The sequence below is a fragment of the Canis lupus genome, chromosome 5 (assembly GCF_048164855.1).
Source record: "Canis lupus baileyi chromosome 5, mCanLup2.hap1, whole genome shotgun sequence".
In the NCBI taxonomy this organism is placed as follows: domain Eukaryota; kingdom Metazoa; phylum Chordata; class Mammalia; order Carnivora; family Canidae; genus Canis; species Canis lupus.
In genome coordinates this window covers 46,836,382-46,851,925 of record NC_132842.1, presented here as the reverse complement: position 1 = coordinate 46,851,925, position 15,544 = coordinate 46,836,382, and the positions used below count along the sequence as shown (strand labels likewise).

Here is a 15,544-nt window from a genome sequence, read left to right as displayed (position 1 = left end):
AAAAATCCTCCCCACAACCCATTTCAAGTTGTAGAGGAGACTAAGTGGAGCGTGAGCAACCAATATAGCACATACCAATAGGTGGGTGTAAGTGACCTCAAAAACATACATGATATCACAATATACGGAAATTATTAGGAAGTGAGGAGTTTTGAATATTTATTATGTAATTGTAATTTATTTAATTAATTTATTTATGTTTATACAATTTAACTTTTTATAGTTGCTAGATATAACAACCAATTTATAAATACTCCTAAAAACTGAAGAGCCTGCTTTTGTCAGCTGGTATGCACAGCTCCAGCACACTACTTTGCCTGATGCTTTATTACCTAAGACTATTGACATTCTGGTAGGGATATAATCTTGAGTAAAATGAATGAGGTCTTTGCTGTCATAAAGCTTGTAGTAGAAGGAGGCAGAAAATAAACCAAGTTAATAAAATAACATAGGTACTGAGATCAGAGATTCTGCTCGGAAAAGTCAAAGAAGCCTTCATAAAGAAAACAATATTTTTTTTTTACATATAAGTTGAAGTAGATCCATTCCATATATCCATAAGTATATTGCAGTCCTAGGCAGACATGTCATAGCTCAGAACTGCATGGAAACATGAATATCGACCTCATTATTGACTGTGTTCTTGGTCAGATCAGAGTCCAGTCTCAGTGAATTTGCCTTTCTTCCCCCTTTATTGTAAACATGTGAGGAGGAGAAGGAAAGGGGAATGGATATTGTACTTTCTATTGCATTATTTCATGTAATCCTCAAAAAATTCCAAACTGAAAAAAATTAAAAGTTAAAAAAATAAATAAAAACTAAAAACCAATAGCAGTTACATATCCTATAGTAGTAACTTTTTTTTTTTTTTTTGGCTTGGTTTATCTGTCCATGTCAGCCCCCAAAACATAATAGATATCAGAAACTAAAAGTAATGTTGTGATGGATTTCTTATTTTCAAAAGTAATAATACAAATTTAAAATGTTGGATTAGAAGGAAAGCTAGTCAGACCAACTTTTCTCTAACACATAAATTTTTAGGACGGTGCCTGTAAATATTATGTTTCTAATGCTTGTTCCTTGATCCTTTTTGGCAATTAACTTATCTTTAATTGATTTGTGGATTATCCACTTGAAGTTGCTATGGATAAAGGAATGCAATGGCAGAATTTGTTTATATAGGATAATAAAATGGATTGACTGGGAAGAGAGGTCTAGCTCTGTAAACTACTCTGGGTTTTCAGGGATTTTTCTTTTCACGTAATGGCAATGTTTAAATAGATGGAAAACGAAAAACTAGCTGAATCTGATTAGTGTTCTCATCTAAAGGGAAGGTTTATGTCCTGTTTAAGAATCACATTAATTTGATGATGTAAGTACATTCTCTAGTGAAAGAGTGGTCACCATAGGGGAGAGAAAAACATAACAAAAAAAAAATCCTTTTCCATTTTTGGATCATAGTTGATAAAAACTTCTCATCTGTGGGCTCCACAAAATATCACTCCCTGAACTCAGATGAACAAAAAGACAAAAACATTTTATTGCTCATATAATTGTTTTATTTCTCCAACTTGCCACTGCCTAGATAATGACTAGATACTTTCCCACCATTCCCTTCTTTAGCCATTTGTTCTAAAATTCACAGTGTCTTGAGCAAAGGCACTTGCCTATTGCCCATACTGCTCTTGCTAGCGGTAGGCAGGTTTTTGTTCTGTCTCCCCTTGTAGAAGAAAGAGATACTACAAGTTTGTTGTGGGCGCTGCTCCTCTGCCCCTTGGCCGAGATACTCATGGCCAAAAACACCTCAGGTGTATTTTCCTCAAGAAAATCCACTTGAATGGAGACAACAGAAACATCAGAGGGAGCTGACCTGCAGAAATGCCAAGAAAGGGAAAGAAGACATTATCAGCTAGGGAAACGTTATCTTGCATTTTGAAAGGCTTTGTGTTTCTGTTAGCCCTATATGACTTAAAAAAATAAGTATCTTGCACCAGTATTGGTAAAAAGGGGAAGGACCCTTTTCCTTTGTTAAATTATTTATACATAGCCCTTAGCACTCTATGAGAATCTGATTGGTAGGAGATGATAGGTGCGAATGTGCAACTAGGTGAGGAAAAAACCATGCTTAGCCATATTTGTATAACTAGTGCTCAGATGCAGAAATTACACATGATCAGGAAAAAAAAAAAAAAGTGACCAGGATACCTTTCATGCTCCCTTCAGTCACTATGCATCCAAAGATAACCACCACCCTGACTTCTGAGAGCATAGATTTGTTTTGCCTGTTTCTGAACTTTTTTATGAATGAATGATACAATATAAACTGTTCTGTGTTGGGTTCTTCCCATCAACATTGCGATAGTAATATTCATCTATATTGTTTTATGTGGTTGTAGATTGTTCATTCTCCTGATAATATTTCATCAAGTGAATATACTACAAATTACTCAATTTGTTGATGGCTGGTTGGGTATTTTAGTTTGAGGCTATTATGAGTAGAGATGCTACGAACGTTCTAGGATATGTCATGTGATAAACAAATGTGCGTGGAGTATGTATAAGTTTGTGTGCATGCACATACATTTAGTGTATCCTGAAGGGTAGAACTGCTGGGTTGCCATTTATGTGTGTTTTTAGATATCACCCAAATAGGTCCCCAAAGTGATTGTATCATTTATATAATTCCCAAAGCAGTGTTCCAGTTTTCTGCCTCCTTGCCAAAGGGCAGACCATCTAGGTATTCCATTTTCAATGACAGCATCTTAATAAATGATTACATAGGAAACGGATATTCTGCTTTACAGGACCTCTTTTTCCAGGAATAGTGAGGCTTTCATATTCTACTTCTCCTCCTGCCAAATAGTACACAGCTCTGAAATGAATGTCTATAGTGGAAAATTTGCTCACTGTGAAGAAATAGAATTGACCCTGTCTTTGACCCATATTCAGTTTGAATCTGTAATCTTATACTTTATTCAGATTCATTTGTCAACCCAACAATAACCATTGTGAGCAAAACCAATTAATAATTTTTATTCTCTTTTTAAATGTCCATCTCCTACTTTTAGTTCTAGCTCTATATCCTATGCTCACTTTATTTTTTTTTAAGATTTATTTATTTATTTATGAGAGAGAGAGAGAGAGAGAGGCAGAGACACAGGCAGAGGGAGAAGCAGGCTCCATGCCTGATGTGGGACTTGATCCCAGGGCCTCCAGGATCATGCCCTGGGCTGAAGGTGCCGCTAAACCACTAAGCCACCGGGGCCGCCCGCCTATGCTCACTTTAAATAAGATTTTTCCCTCCCATAAATTATTTCTTGGAAAAGTTGTTTGGGCTTTTCTTGAGCTAGCTTAACCTGTGAATACATATGTAATACAAGTCATGATATGGTACATTCCCCTTATTCTTTTTTCTTCTTTCTTTGTCTCTGTGTCTTTATTTATTTATTTATTTATTTATTTATTTATTTATTTATTTATGTTTTAATGTCGAGATTCTGGTGACACATCCTCTTTCGTATGTCATCCCCTCTAAAGCTCATCATAAACTGATTTATGATACCAGTCTGACTTCTGGTACATCAAGTAAGTAAGCTGACCCAGGTTCAGTTTGTACCATGTCAAAATGCAATCATTAATTTTAGATGATGACTGGAGAAATCTAGCGTGTGTAATAACTGTGGGTCCTATTTCTTGAAGCTTTCACAATCCAACCCTAAATCTCTCTAATTGGCATATTCAGTAGAACAAAAAGGAAAATTAAGGGCAGTATAAATGTATTCTCGGGGTTTTATGACATGAAACAATGTATGTTTTGTTACTAGACAGGTACTTTAAATCACGAACTTTGAAAATAAGAGTTTCTACGTACAGTCACCTGACTTGAAAATTGGGAAAGGAGTTAAGGATTTATAATATTCTCTTTTAAATTTTAATCCCTAACCTTAGTAAGGGCTCCTAGAGTTGTTATATTTGAGCTTCACTTTTCGATTCCTCAGAAATGAGCTCTTAACTAAACATGTAATGCTCAGAACCAACATTTCTCAGTGCCTCAAACTCCCTGGGTCCCGCTGGAACTCATATGCATCCTTCCAGGTCACTACAATGTCATTTGCAGTATGTACCAGAGAGCAGCTTAGCACCACAAAACATTTTGTCAATGATAAATAAAAATTTAACACTGAGCCGTGGTGAATTAAAGTCCAATGAATTCATTGTAACCTAGCAAATATTTCAAAATATCAAATCTTTTAGCAAAACTCCTAAGGAAAAGCAGAATGGCTTATCTTTGTTTTCACCTCCCTGTCGTCCAACCTGCTGCCAGGGGTGACCACAAGATAAGAAATATCCAAATCCAAACTGAAAAGGGAGTGCTGGGGATAGGGATCCTCCTTTAAGTAGATCATCAGCCTAATAGTCTCAAATGCAGACGAGTCCACCAGGCATCATAGCATTCGACTTCTGCTGGGAAACTTGTTCTGAGACAGTGCTTTATAGAAGAATTTGACAGAAAAATAAAACTTTGTAAAATAAAATAAACAAAGGACATGATATTTTTCAGGCTTTATTTTTAATCTTAGGTTTTTCTTCTTCGTTTTCAATCATTTTACTATATTTAAAGGAATATTTAGCTTAGGCTCAGTATTGGAAACTGAAGGACTGATGCTTTTGCTGAAAAAAATAAGACACTTTGTAATGAAATACTAAATACCATGCCTGAGGCCAGTGCCTCTAAAAACTGGATTCCGGGGGCTCCTGGGTGACTCAGATGGTTAAGCCTCTGTGTTCAGCTTAGGTCATGATCTCAGGGTGCTGGGATTGAGCCCACATCAGGCTCCCTGCTCAGTGGGGAGTCTGCTTCTCCCTCTCCCTCAGCCTCTCCCCCTGTTTGTGTTCTATCTCTCAATGAATAAATAAAATCTTTAAGAAACAAAACAAAAAACTGGATGCACACATATCTCCTGGGGATCTTGTTAAAAGGCAGATTTTGACTGAATAGGTCAGGAGCAATGCCTGAGATTCTGCATTTCTCCTAAGTTACAAGACGGTGCTAATTCTGCTGGTCCTTGAACCCCAGTATGAGTAGAAAGGGTTCAGGAGATAGGAAGCAAGAAGCAGACATCCCCACTAAGAGACCACCAGTCCTTCCAGCAAGGGTCAATACTGTCACCATTTTGGTGGAAAACAAGAAGACTTAGCTGGTAGTCATTGCCTAAGATGTGGATCCCATCAAGCTGGCAGTCTTCCCACCTGCCCTGTGTCATCACATGAGGGTTCCCTCTGCATTATCAAGAAAAAGGTCAGGCTGGGGCATCTGGTCCACGGGAAGGTTTGCACCACCACTGCCTTCACACAGGTTAACTCTGGAGAAAAAGGAGCTCTGGCTAAGCTAGCTGAAGCTATCACAACCAATTATAATGACAAATATAAGATCTGCCATCACTGGGGAGGCAAAGTCCTGAGTCCAAAATCAGTGGCTCACAATGCCCAGCTGGAAAAGGCAAAGGCTGAAGAAGTCGCTGCAAAGCTAGTCTAAGTGTATACATTGAGTTTTCTCTACATATAGGTAATAAAGATTCTCTTACAAAAAAAAAAAAGCAAAATTTTCAGAATTTTCAGATAGAGTGAATCTTACAAGTAAAATACAAATGTTTGCTTCCATGTGAAATCAGTCATAATTTAATTGTGATCCCCAAGTAGAATCCAAAAGTAATCCTCATTCTTGTTTGTATAGTAGAGACTTCATGACATAGTGCATGGATACACTAACAAAATATGTAGACACTGAAAATTCATCTTGGGAATTCTTGTAAATGCTTAAGATACTTACGTATCTGCAGCTTTTAATGGTGTACTCTAGGTTTAATTGATAGAAACAGTCTTAAGATGACCACTGACAGGAAAGATGAGAAGGAAAGATAGAAAATTTAAGCTGGGTTTTGTTTTTTGGGTTTTGTTTTGTTTTTATTTTTTATTTTGTTTTTGTTTGAGATGTTCAGAATGAGGTTGCCAGAACATTTGCTTTTCCATGAATGATTTAAACCACCGAAAAAGAGCCTTGAGACATATCTAAAATAAGAATTTAAGAGATGGAGTCTGGAAGCTAGCCCCATCCACCAATATTGTTTCTATCCTCAAAGAAGAATTTGTAATGCTTCTGAGCAAGCTGACTAGTATCCTATACCACCAGAAATATCAGGAAGTTTGTGTTAAAAACTTAGTGATCATTTTTCAAACAAGTTTACTCATCTTTTACTCTCAGTGACAGTGAATTGTGGAGAGAGAAGAAGGCATGAGTCAGAACTGTTTTTAATTTTTCTTGGTTTAAAAAGAAATCTAATGGATGAGTAAATAGATAGAAAAGATTTTTATTACAACACCTGCAGGAAAAAATTCCTTTCCATAAATTATTTTGTATATTGTATGAAGACCTAATGTAAATTTTCATATTCAAATCCACTATGAGACTTCATCTATTTACTATTTATTGTATAACTCACCACATAAAATGTTTTATTTTTAACATAAATGTTCTTTATTATCATAATGATGAAGTCCCAGCATGCAAGATTTATTGAGATTATTTTTAGTAATCATGTGAGCTATACCAGTTTTTTCCTGGAAGAGCAGCAGCCAGCACTACTAGATTTCCACTCTCATCTTGGCTCATTATACAATATCAGGCAAGTTACTTAACTTCCATAGACCTCAACCTCCTCATGTGAAACTGAATTTATAAACCATACAACTACTGTATCTCTTTAACTTCATAGAAATAGCATTACAGATGTACCAAAAAAAAAAGAAAAACTATAAATGACTCAGGGTATTTGCCTAAATATTTCTTTGTAATCAAGCAGGTATCCATGATATTAGCACCAAGCTCGGGAAAGATTAAAGAATGATCAATGAATATAGTTCAGTGTCCCTGTGAACTTACATGCAATTCAATCATTCATCCAACCAATGTATGAGGACCTATAATCTACTAAACATATGAAGCCCCAAATTTTATGCGTTCGCTTCTGATATATGTTGCTTAAATCAATTCTGATATATGTTGACTTTCAAAAGTGACCCTATTGCTAACATTGCTCTTCTGAACAATGGTAATTATTCTTTTGAATGCTAATAAGTATAAGCAGAAAAATAGATAAGAAAATAAAGATTAGTTTTTTTACCTTATATTGTATATTTTGGTGTTCTGAGAAAGAAACCTCCTTGGATGCCTACTTTCAAAGGGATTCCTGAGAAATCAAAGGCTGTTTACTTGTCCAGTTTATTCATCTGGTCTATGTGCAATTACTCTAAGTTAAACTCTGTCACATTATCAAAACAAAAACTTGGATACTATTAGGATAAACTTGATCATTTTAATGTTTCAATTTAACAAATGAGAGAAACAAAAAGGACTAGTAAAAACTATTTGAAGAAGCAAGTCCAAATATGGTAATTCACAGTTCAAAGGAGAAGGGGAGAAGGTGTCTATCATCTCTCAAGAGCCAGCAGACCACAAAATAATCACATTAAAGATGAATGCAAGCACTGGGAGAAATGATGCCAGTAAAAGGCTCTTTATGTTACAGATTCTGGTATTTGTCAGAGATAAGGAAAGAAGCTGAGCCTTTTCTGGATGAGTCTTGGAATAAAATAAAATGAGAGGTTATGCTAAGTATAAAACTAGGTATTTACAAAGATTTTTCCCCTTTAGATCTTCAGAGATATTTAAGTCTGAAGAAATATCGGCATTGCTTTTAAATACCTAATCCAGGTTAGATAACAAATTGTTATCTAGAGAGCGTTTAGAACACCATGCATTTAAAGTGAGTACTTTAGTTTCATGACTGAGCAGAGATTCCTAGGTTCAAATCATAGCTGTTCCATTTATGGGTTGGATGGCATTTATTAAGCTTCTTAAAGGTACTCTGTTCAATTGCTTCTGCACCTACATCATTAACTGCTGTAAGTATTGAGTGAGATGATATGCTCATAAACCCTTAGACCACTGTGGTATATAGAAACAGTCAGTTTATGTTGATTTTCATAACTTGCAAGAAAAAGCTACAGATTTCTTTCTGTTGAAGGCAAATTTAAGTGTGAATAGCAAGCTTGTCTATGGAACAAGAATGATTCTGTTCTATAGTGCCCTTTATTTAAAAAAATAGAAATAACAATTACCAACCACTGACTCTTTAAAAATAAGTGGGATTTATACCGTACATACATGCATATGTGCATATATGTGTATGTTTGGATGTGTGTGTGTGTGTGTGTGTGTGTGTGTGTACATGCTGCCTGGGAAATTGGATTTCTTATATCTATTAACTTTTCCAAAATGTCACAGCCTAGTCAGGTGCTATGCATGCAAATAGCATTCAACATATATTTACAGAATTTATTTATTTTTTTTTACATTTCAAATAACTGTTACTGCTTTTTCTACTTGCAAATAAATTATAATAATCCATTGGCTTTAGTGAATTGAGCTGTTATAAGGGACTCTGGGGCTTCGTGTCAAGTAGCAACATGAACCCATGTATAACTAAGCTTGTCAATGAATTTAAGGTATTTGACTATTGAATGAGCCTATAGATCACCCATTATCCACATCACAATATGGTTTTCTCTTTCTCCATTCTTCCTTGGAAATGCAGTAACTCTGTGTATCAGTGTATCTTGTATGTGAGTAGAAAAATGGTTCCCAAAGAAAGCTGATTGCTAATCTAGACCTGTGCTGTCCAACAAAATAGCCACTAGCCCCAGAGCACTTGAATTGTGGCTAATCCATGTAAGATGTGCTGTAAGTATAAAATGCATAGATTTCCAATACTTGGTATGAGCAAATGTGAAAAATATCTCATTATTAATTTTTATTAAGATTACATGTATGTGGTAATATTTTGCATATATTGAGTTAAATAAAATATGTTATTAAAATTAATTTCACCTGGGGGCACCTGGCTGGCTTAGTCGGTGGAGTGTGCAGCTCTTGATCTTCAGGTTATGGGTTTGAGCCCCACATTGGGTGTAGAGATTACTTAAAAATAAAATCATAAAAAAAAATAATTTTACCTGGTATTTAAAAAACTTTTCATAATGTGGCTTTTAGAAAATGTAAAACTATGCATATGGCTCCCGTTCATGGTTCATATTATATTTCTATAGAAAAGCATTGATCTAGATGAAGTGACAAGAAAGAAAACAGCTAAGAAAATAATTCTTAGAAAAATGATAAATAGTATGACATTTAAAGTGATAAATAATATTAAATTCTATGAATAAGTCCATCATAGTCGACAATATGCTTGTGTTCAGGAAAAAAAAAAGATTTTGGAATATTTCATATAGTGCAAAATTATTCACCAAGTGTGAATTAAAACTTTAGCAAACTGAAGCTGTTAATGGAATTCAGATTCTAGGAAAGGCAAGAAAACTGAAAACATTTCTATAAAGTTATGAGATAAAAGCAGCAATGACAATATTTATATCAGTAAATTTTCTAAGGAAAATGTATCTTGTGGTGATATTAGTGAATTTGGGTATTTGTGGAGATCCTAGATGCATTTGAATGTCAACGATATAATGTGGTTTTCCCCAGTTATTTTTTAAATTCAATAACCTTTTTTTAACCTCAAGACATCAAAGTTTAGAATACAGTAGTCCCCTCTTATCTGTGGGGGATATGTTCCAAAGACTCCCAGTGGATGCCGCAAGCCTTAGATAGTACAATACCCTACATCTGCTGTTTTTCCTATAATACATACCTACAATGAAGTTTAATTCATAAATTGGGAACAGTAAGAGGTGAACAACAATAACTAATAATAAAATAGAGCAATTATGACAACGTACGGTAATAAAAGTTACATGAATGTGGTCTAAGTATATTATTGTACTCTGCTCCCCCTTCTTCTTGTGATGATGTGAGATGATAAAATGCCTATGTGACGGGGTGAAGTGAGTTGAATCTTGCGAGCATTGTGACGTAGCGTTAGGCTACTACTGACCTTCTGGTGATGTGCCAGAAGAGGAATCCTCTGCTTCCGGACTGTGGTTGGCCGCAGGTAACTGAAACTGCAGAAGGAGAAACCACGAGTAAGGGAGGGGCTACTGGGGGCTGCTGTATTTCATTAACTCTTTCAAGGTTGTGTAGCAACGTTGAGCCATAATAGGAATTCACACCTGTGTGATTCCCAAGCTCATGTGACAAAATGTATCCATGAGACATTGGTCCCTGGAACTACTCTGCAAAATAATGCTTTTATGCTCACATAGTTTTCAGAAAAGTCATGCATATTCTGTTACCCTGTGGAACATTATCCATTCCTTAGCATATTAAAGGCACTGGGAAGTGCTGAAAATCTATCGAACTTTATTACATTTTTTTCTCAAACTTATTTTACCACAGGACACCTCTTCCCCTTCAGATGCATTTATATGTCACATATATATATCTAGAGACCATGACTTGGAAATGCTGAAATATATTCAGCTGCTTCCTATTATCTGTCATTGTTGATTTTTATTATTTACCACAAGTGAAAATGACTTAGAGAAAATATAAAATATTTAGGAAAATATATCATGTGATATTCAGATGGCTCACTTCTAACTTGATCAGAGAATCAAACCTTGGATTTAAAAATATACGTGGATGCATTTCTTCTTATACCTGGGGTGTGTAATCCAGAGAGATTCAAAGAAAGCTATATTTAGACTCATCACTGTCTAGGAGTCTGTTTACAGTAGATGTAGAGTAAGGTTTGCTTCTAATAAAACTACACTTCTAAGTAAGAACTTGGGATTTGGAGAAGCACTGACAACAACAAATACATCACTGCCAGCAGAAATGTAATGGCCACACACACACAGTTGATACTGGTTACCTAATGGACTAAAGTTTCATAATCTATTCCCTAGTTTACATTATTTTTTTTATTTTATTACTCTTTTCCATTATTGTGCTAAAAATGCCATCAAGGATCATGATAACAGACTGTCGTCAAGAGTTCCTACGGCATTGAGAAATTGAGTTCAAGCGAGAAGCAAAACCTTGTTACTTAGCTATTCTATATTTGGAAATTGAGCATTTCTCAGAGGCATGTCTGCTCTAGGACCTCAGAAGCTGCATACTTACCTTGGAGTTCCTGATTAGTATCCTAATCACACTCCTGTCCTCTCTACCTGATTTGGATTATCTTGGGTTCAAAACCTGCCCCTCCAGCTTCCTCCCAGAAAGAAATAATTTAGGAACATGAACTCAGTGGTAACAGGTTTCAAGAGCTAATGACATGCATTCTTCCAACCTTGCTTCGCCAGGCATTCTCTTGAGATAACCAGCTCCTTTAGATTCGACACTTCAACAAATCCTAAAATACACTAAACAAGGGTATGAGATTATTGAGCCCTTGGTTTTCTTGTGCAAAATGTAGTTCACAGAGAAGACTGTTTTCACCAAGCCATAGGCTATTATGTAACACCTTTGCACTCATGAAAGACTGATTGGGATTGAGAACCTAAATGCTAGCTTTGGGTCCTGTTTGTACTGCGCCATAAAGCCTTGAAACCTTATCTTTGAGTGAAGTGAGACTATTTTTCTCTTTCCTCGTCAGCTTGCAGATTTTTTGTGAGAGTCAAGTGAGATTTGTTTGTGAAATAACATAGGAGTATAAAGTCTTACCAAGCGATGCAACATTTACTGGTGGGCATCATAGATTATGGAACCTTAAAGAATCCTTGAGAGATTGTCTTAAACATTCACATGAAATTATATATGAAACCAGTGGTTCTCCTGATTTCTAACCTGTGAAATTTCCCACATCTCTTCCTCATAACATCCCTCCCCACTACCAAAGAAAAGTAGTTTACGGTAATGTGTTGTGTTAACATGAATGAGGACGGAAGTGGAGGTGGTAGGTAGTAGAGTCCACAAGATGGAGGATTCTCATGCCATTCCTAGATTTAAGCAAATCATCCTAAGCAAATCTCCATGCCCTCTCAGAATTCCCTAAGAATCACTTTGGAGGCTGGAAAAAAAAATGACTTAATGAAATCATTTTGATTGTTCTAGTAGAATCGTGTGGGTATCCTGCTGAGTTCATCCTAGAGAGTCATAGTCCTGGTCTCTGGAGTCAGACCAGGTTGGTTGATTCCTTCACTTAGTAGCTGTGAACCCTCTCTCTGCCTTAGTGTCCCCACATGTAAATGGAAATAATAGTAGTACCCAACTTAGAAGGTTTCTGTGGGAATTAGTGAGGTAGTAGTATAAAATGCTTAATATAGTGCCTGTCATATAGTAAGTACCCCATAAACATTAGATGTTTACTACTTCTGCTACTGCTGTTTGCAACCATCACCATTAAAGTGGGGGATTTATGAATGTCCTTCACTTGTACTAATTCCTTTTAAAAGTACTAGTTCCATTAAGAGAATATAAAAGGACTAATAATAATAGCAAACGCCAATAGGCTCCTGGCTACTAAGTTCCACTCTGGCAAAACTGAAACTTGTTTTAAAATGTTCTTTATATTATAAAAATGAATAGAGAATGAATAATGGCTATGACCTCTTTTTTTTTGGCAAACCAACACTTCCGTATTCAGAATTGAGAAAAGTTTATATAGGAGATATGTTTTTTTCAAGATACTGTTTAAGAAACAAAATAATTAACTTTGGCTAATCTCAAGATACTACTCACCAAGTCTATGATTATACTTGAAGAGAGTGACTTCAATTCTAAGGGTCCTAAATCTCTTATATTTCCTTTTTTATTCAAATAATGGTAGTCCACCATAACTTTTGAAGTCATGCTCAGTTCACATCTATGAACAAATGAAATTCGTGCTTTTCTCTTTACTCTTCAGAATATTAAAGTTAATTTTCTTGATGAGTAGAAGTACACTTTTAACACCATTTTAGAATTTAAAAAATTTCCTTAGTAACAGTATTGCTTGAATATGTAAGTTTAACATAATTTCTATGGAATGTATTAAATACAGTCAGCAAACATCAGGAAAATATATAGCATAAGTAGTACAAAACTTAACATAGACTGCATGTCTTCATACTTCAAGGATTCTTCATACTTCAAATACGGTATAAAGATTAGCTACATCTTAAGGATGGAGAAAATGAGGCTCTTAAAACCTATAAACCTTAATGAATCTAGTCATGGATGTACTTGCCTCAAATAAATGCAACGTAATCTAAAAATAATTGGGAGATAACTGTCAACTAGTACTCTTTTATTTTTACAAAAGGGAAGACATTTCACTTTAATAGTGTCTTTCTGGGTGATATCTCAATGTAGGACATTCTAGAGTCCCACTCCAACTTAGGCTGCTAATCTTTAAAGATAAGATTCCTGTTGTTCTAGATCTATATATTTAAAATATATCCAATTTATTGTCCTCACATTGTTTTTAATTTTTAATAGAGCTACCTGTGGAACTAATACAATGTTAATGTACCAGTCTCTGAAATAAAATTCTAAGGAAGAGCTTTCAGTAATGGACCAGATTACTGGAACAAGCAGGATTGAGGATTAGTTTTTGGTTGACTTTGTAAAACATCCTCTGTGAAAACAAAACACTGCCATTCACAAATATCACACCTTAATATTTTGGCCATAAAACATGAAAACTAACAGTAGACAATTTAAAAAGCATGCATGTTTGATTTACCAAGGAATTGGGCCGGGGGTGGGGTGGGGGCAAGTTTAACAGAGAGCCTGATGCAGGCAGCTTGCTCTTGACATCCCTTCTCCCTTAGTCCTTCCCATCTCGTGCCCCCTGCACACCCCCCACGTCCTCAAAGCTGGAGCCCTTCTTCTTCCTATATTCCCCTCAGCAGAACCTGCTCACAGTAAATTGTAAAAAATGAAGGAGACTTAAAAGTGTAAATAAGTCATTAGACACAAATTAGTGCTTTTTTTTCCTCTCAGGAGCATTTGCATTCTGACATGTACTGAGCATTGAGTAAACAGACTAAATCCCTAATGGGGCTGCATCCTGTGTCAGGCACACAGAGCTTCTCTGTGGGCAGCAGGCTTGGCGGCCACGCCAGATAATCATCTACTACTAAGGCTGATACGCTGGAGATGGAGAAACACAGGAAGGAGAAAAGGCCAAGAAAATGAACAAAAAGGAACGAGATTTCGATGTATTAAGTCCATTCTATAGGCCTGGCCTTGTGCCGGGTATTTTGAGTGGTAATTTGACAACCTCACAACAGTTCCGAGAGGTGGGCATTATTGTTACACATGTAACTTTTGTTAACAGCTCTGAGAGCAGAAGTCATGTGGGTAAGATGCTTGCTCAAGGTCATGGCTCCTAAGTAGCTAGGTAGCTAAGGTTTGAACCCTAGGGTGCCTCGCTCTGCAATTCAACTCTTATTACCTATACCTGCTTCTAACAACAACCACCAAACACACGCTTCCAAAACTACAATAATAGGGATAAAGAGAAATAATCCAAATATAGTTCCGTTGAGGTTACTGATGGAGAGGCAAAAAGAATTGTAAGGTTTTTTTGTTCTTCCCTCCAAGACTTCCCTCTGAGGATCACTTTCCCCGGCTGTCTGGCTTTGTGAAATTATACCTTCCCTGGTGGCTGGGAGCTGAGCCTGCCCTTCTTTCAAGGGCAGCTTAAAGTTCATGGCATGGTGTATTTGAAGCTTGTGGGTACCAATTCCAGGCAGCAAGACACTACTTTCAGAAACTAAATTACCTTTCTTCAGAGTCACAGCAAAAAGCGGTACAAAATTGATTACCTTAAGATGCCTCCCCAGTTATTTTATTGCTTCTTGAGCCAATTTGTCCTCCCAGTGGTGTCACTGTTACAGAAGCCGGTTTATTCTGCATTCTCATTTTATGAATAGGAATCATCTTAATAGAGTCATACGCATCTAGTCTAGACCAATTTTCTCAGAATTATAGAGGTGGGGAAAATCCCAAACCCTACTTGTTCCAAATGGCAGGGGATGGCTTAGGAATTTATTATTGGAATCTTTTGAACTATTTGTATCATTTATGTGAGTATCGCATTGATTGTAAGGCTGCTTCTATCTGTTCATTAACAAGGGTATGGGAAGCTTATGATAAAACCACGGCAGTCTGCTACTCATCTAACTTTTCCTGTTTCTACCTTCAGGCATTTCCCCGCTCACACAGAAAGGTATATTCTAGACAGCAATTCTTATTTTATCCCTAAGAGGGAGACATTTATAATGGTACCACAGAATCTTTAAAAAGAAAAAAAAAAAAAAAGCCATCATTAGTATTCTCCTTGTGTCTTTATTTTACAATGATCTTTGGGTAAAAATGATGAATGTGTGTTATATGGTTCAACTCCATGTATAGTCACTAAGCATTGACCTCCCCTCTCCCCCTTATAAGGGCAAAAAGTATATATTTCTTGAGTAATAAAGATTATTAGCCATCACCATGACCCTGGGCAAGACCATGAAAAAGATGCAATTCTTTACCTTCCTCCTTTGTTCCAGAGTCTGGGCACTTTCTAAACTTCACAGGTTTCTCTTCTGCAAA

The 15,544-nt window shown here is 36.2% G+C and overlaps 1 protein-coding gene and 1 long non-coding RNA gene across 40 annotated transcripts in view; one reads left to right on the top strand and one right to left on the bottom strand.

Moving 5' to 3' along the window:
• The window catches only part of PDE4D (phosphodiesterase 4D), a 1,448,272-nt gene that overhangs the window by 1,106,049 nt on the left and 326,679 nt on the right, over window positions 1-15,544 (top strand). The window lies entirely within an intron of this gene.
• Window positions 1-15,544, bottom strand: part of LOC140633668 (uncharacterized) — a 68,176-nt gene that overhangs the window by 9,895 nt on the left and 42,737 nt on the right. Inside the window, exon 2 of the long non-coding RNA XR_012031255.1 lies at window positions 10,008-10,074. This is a non-coding gene — a long non-coding RNA (uncharacterized lncRNA). The remainder of the gene's footprint in view (window positions 1-10,007; window positions 10,075-15,544) is intronic.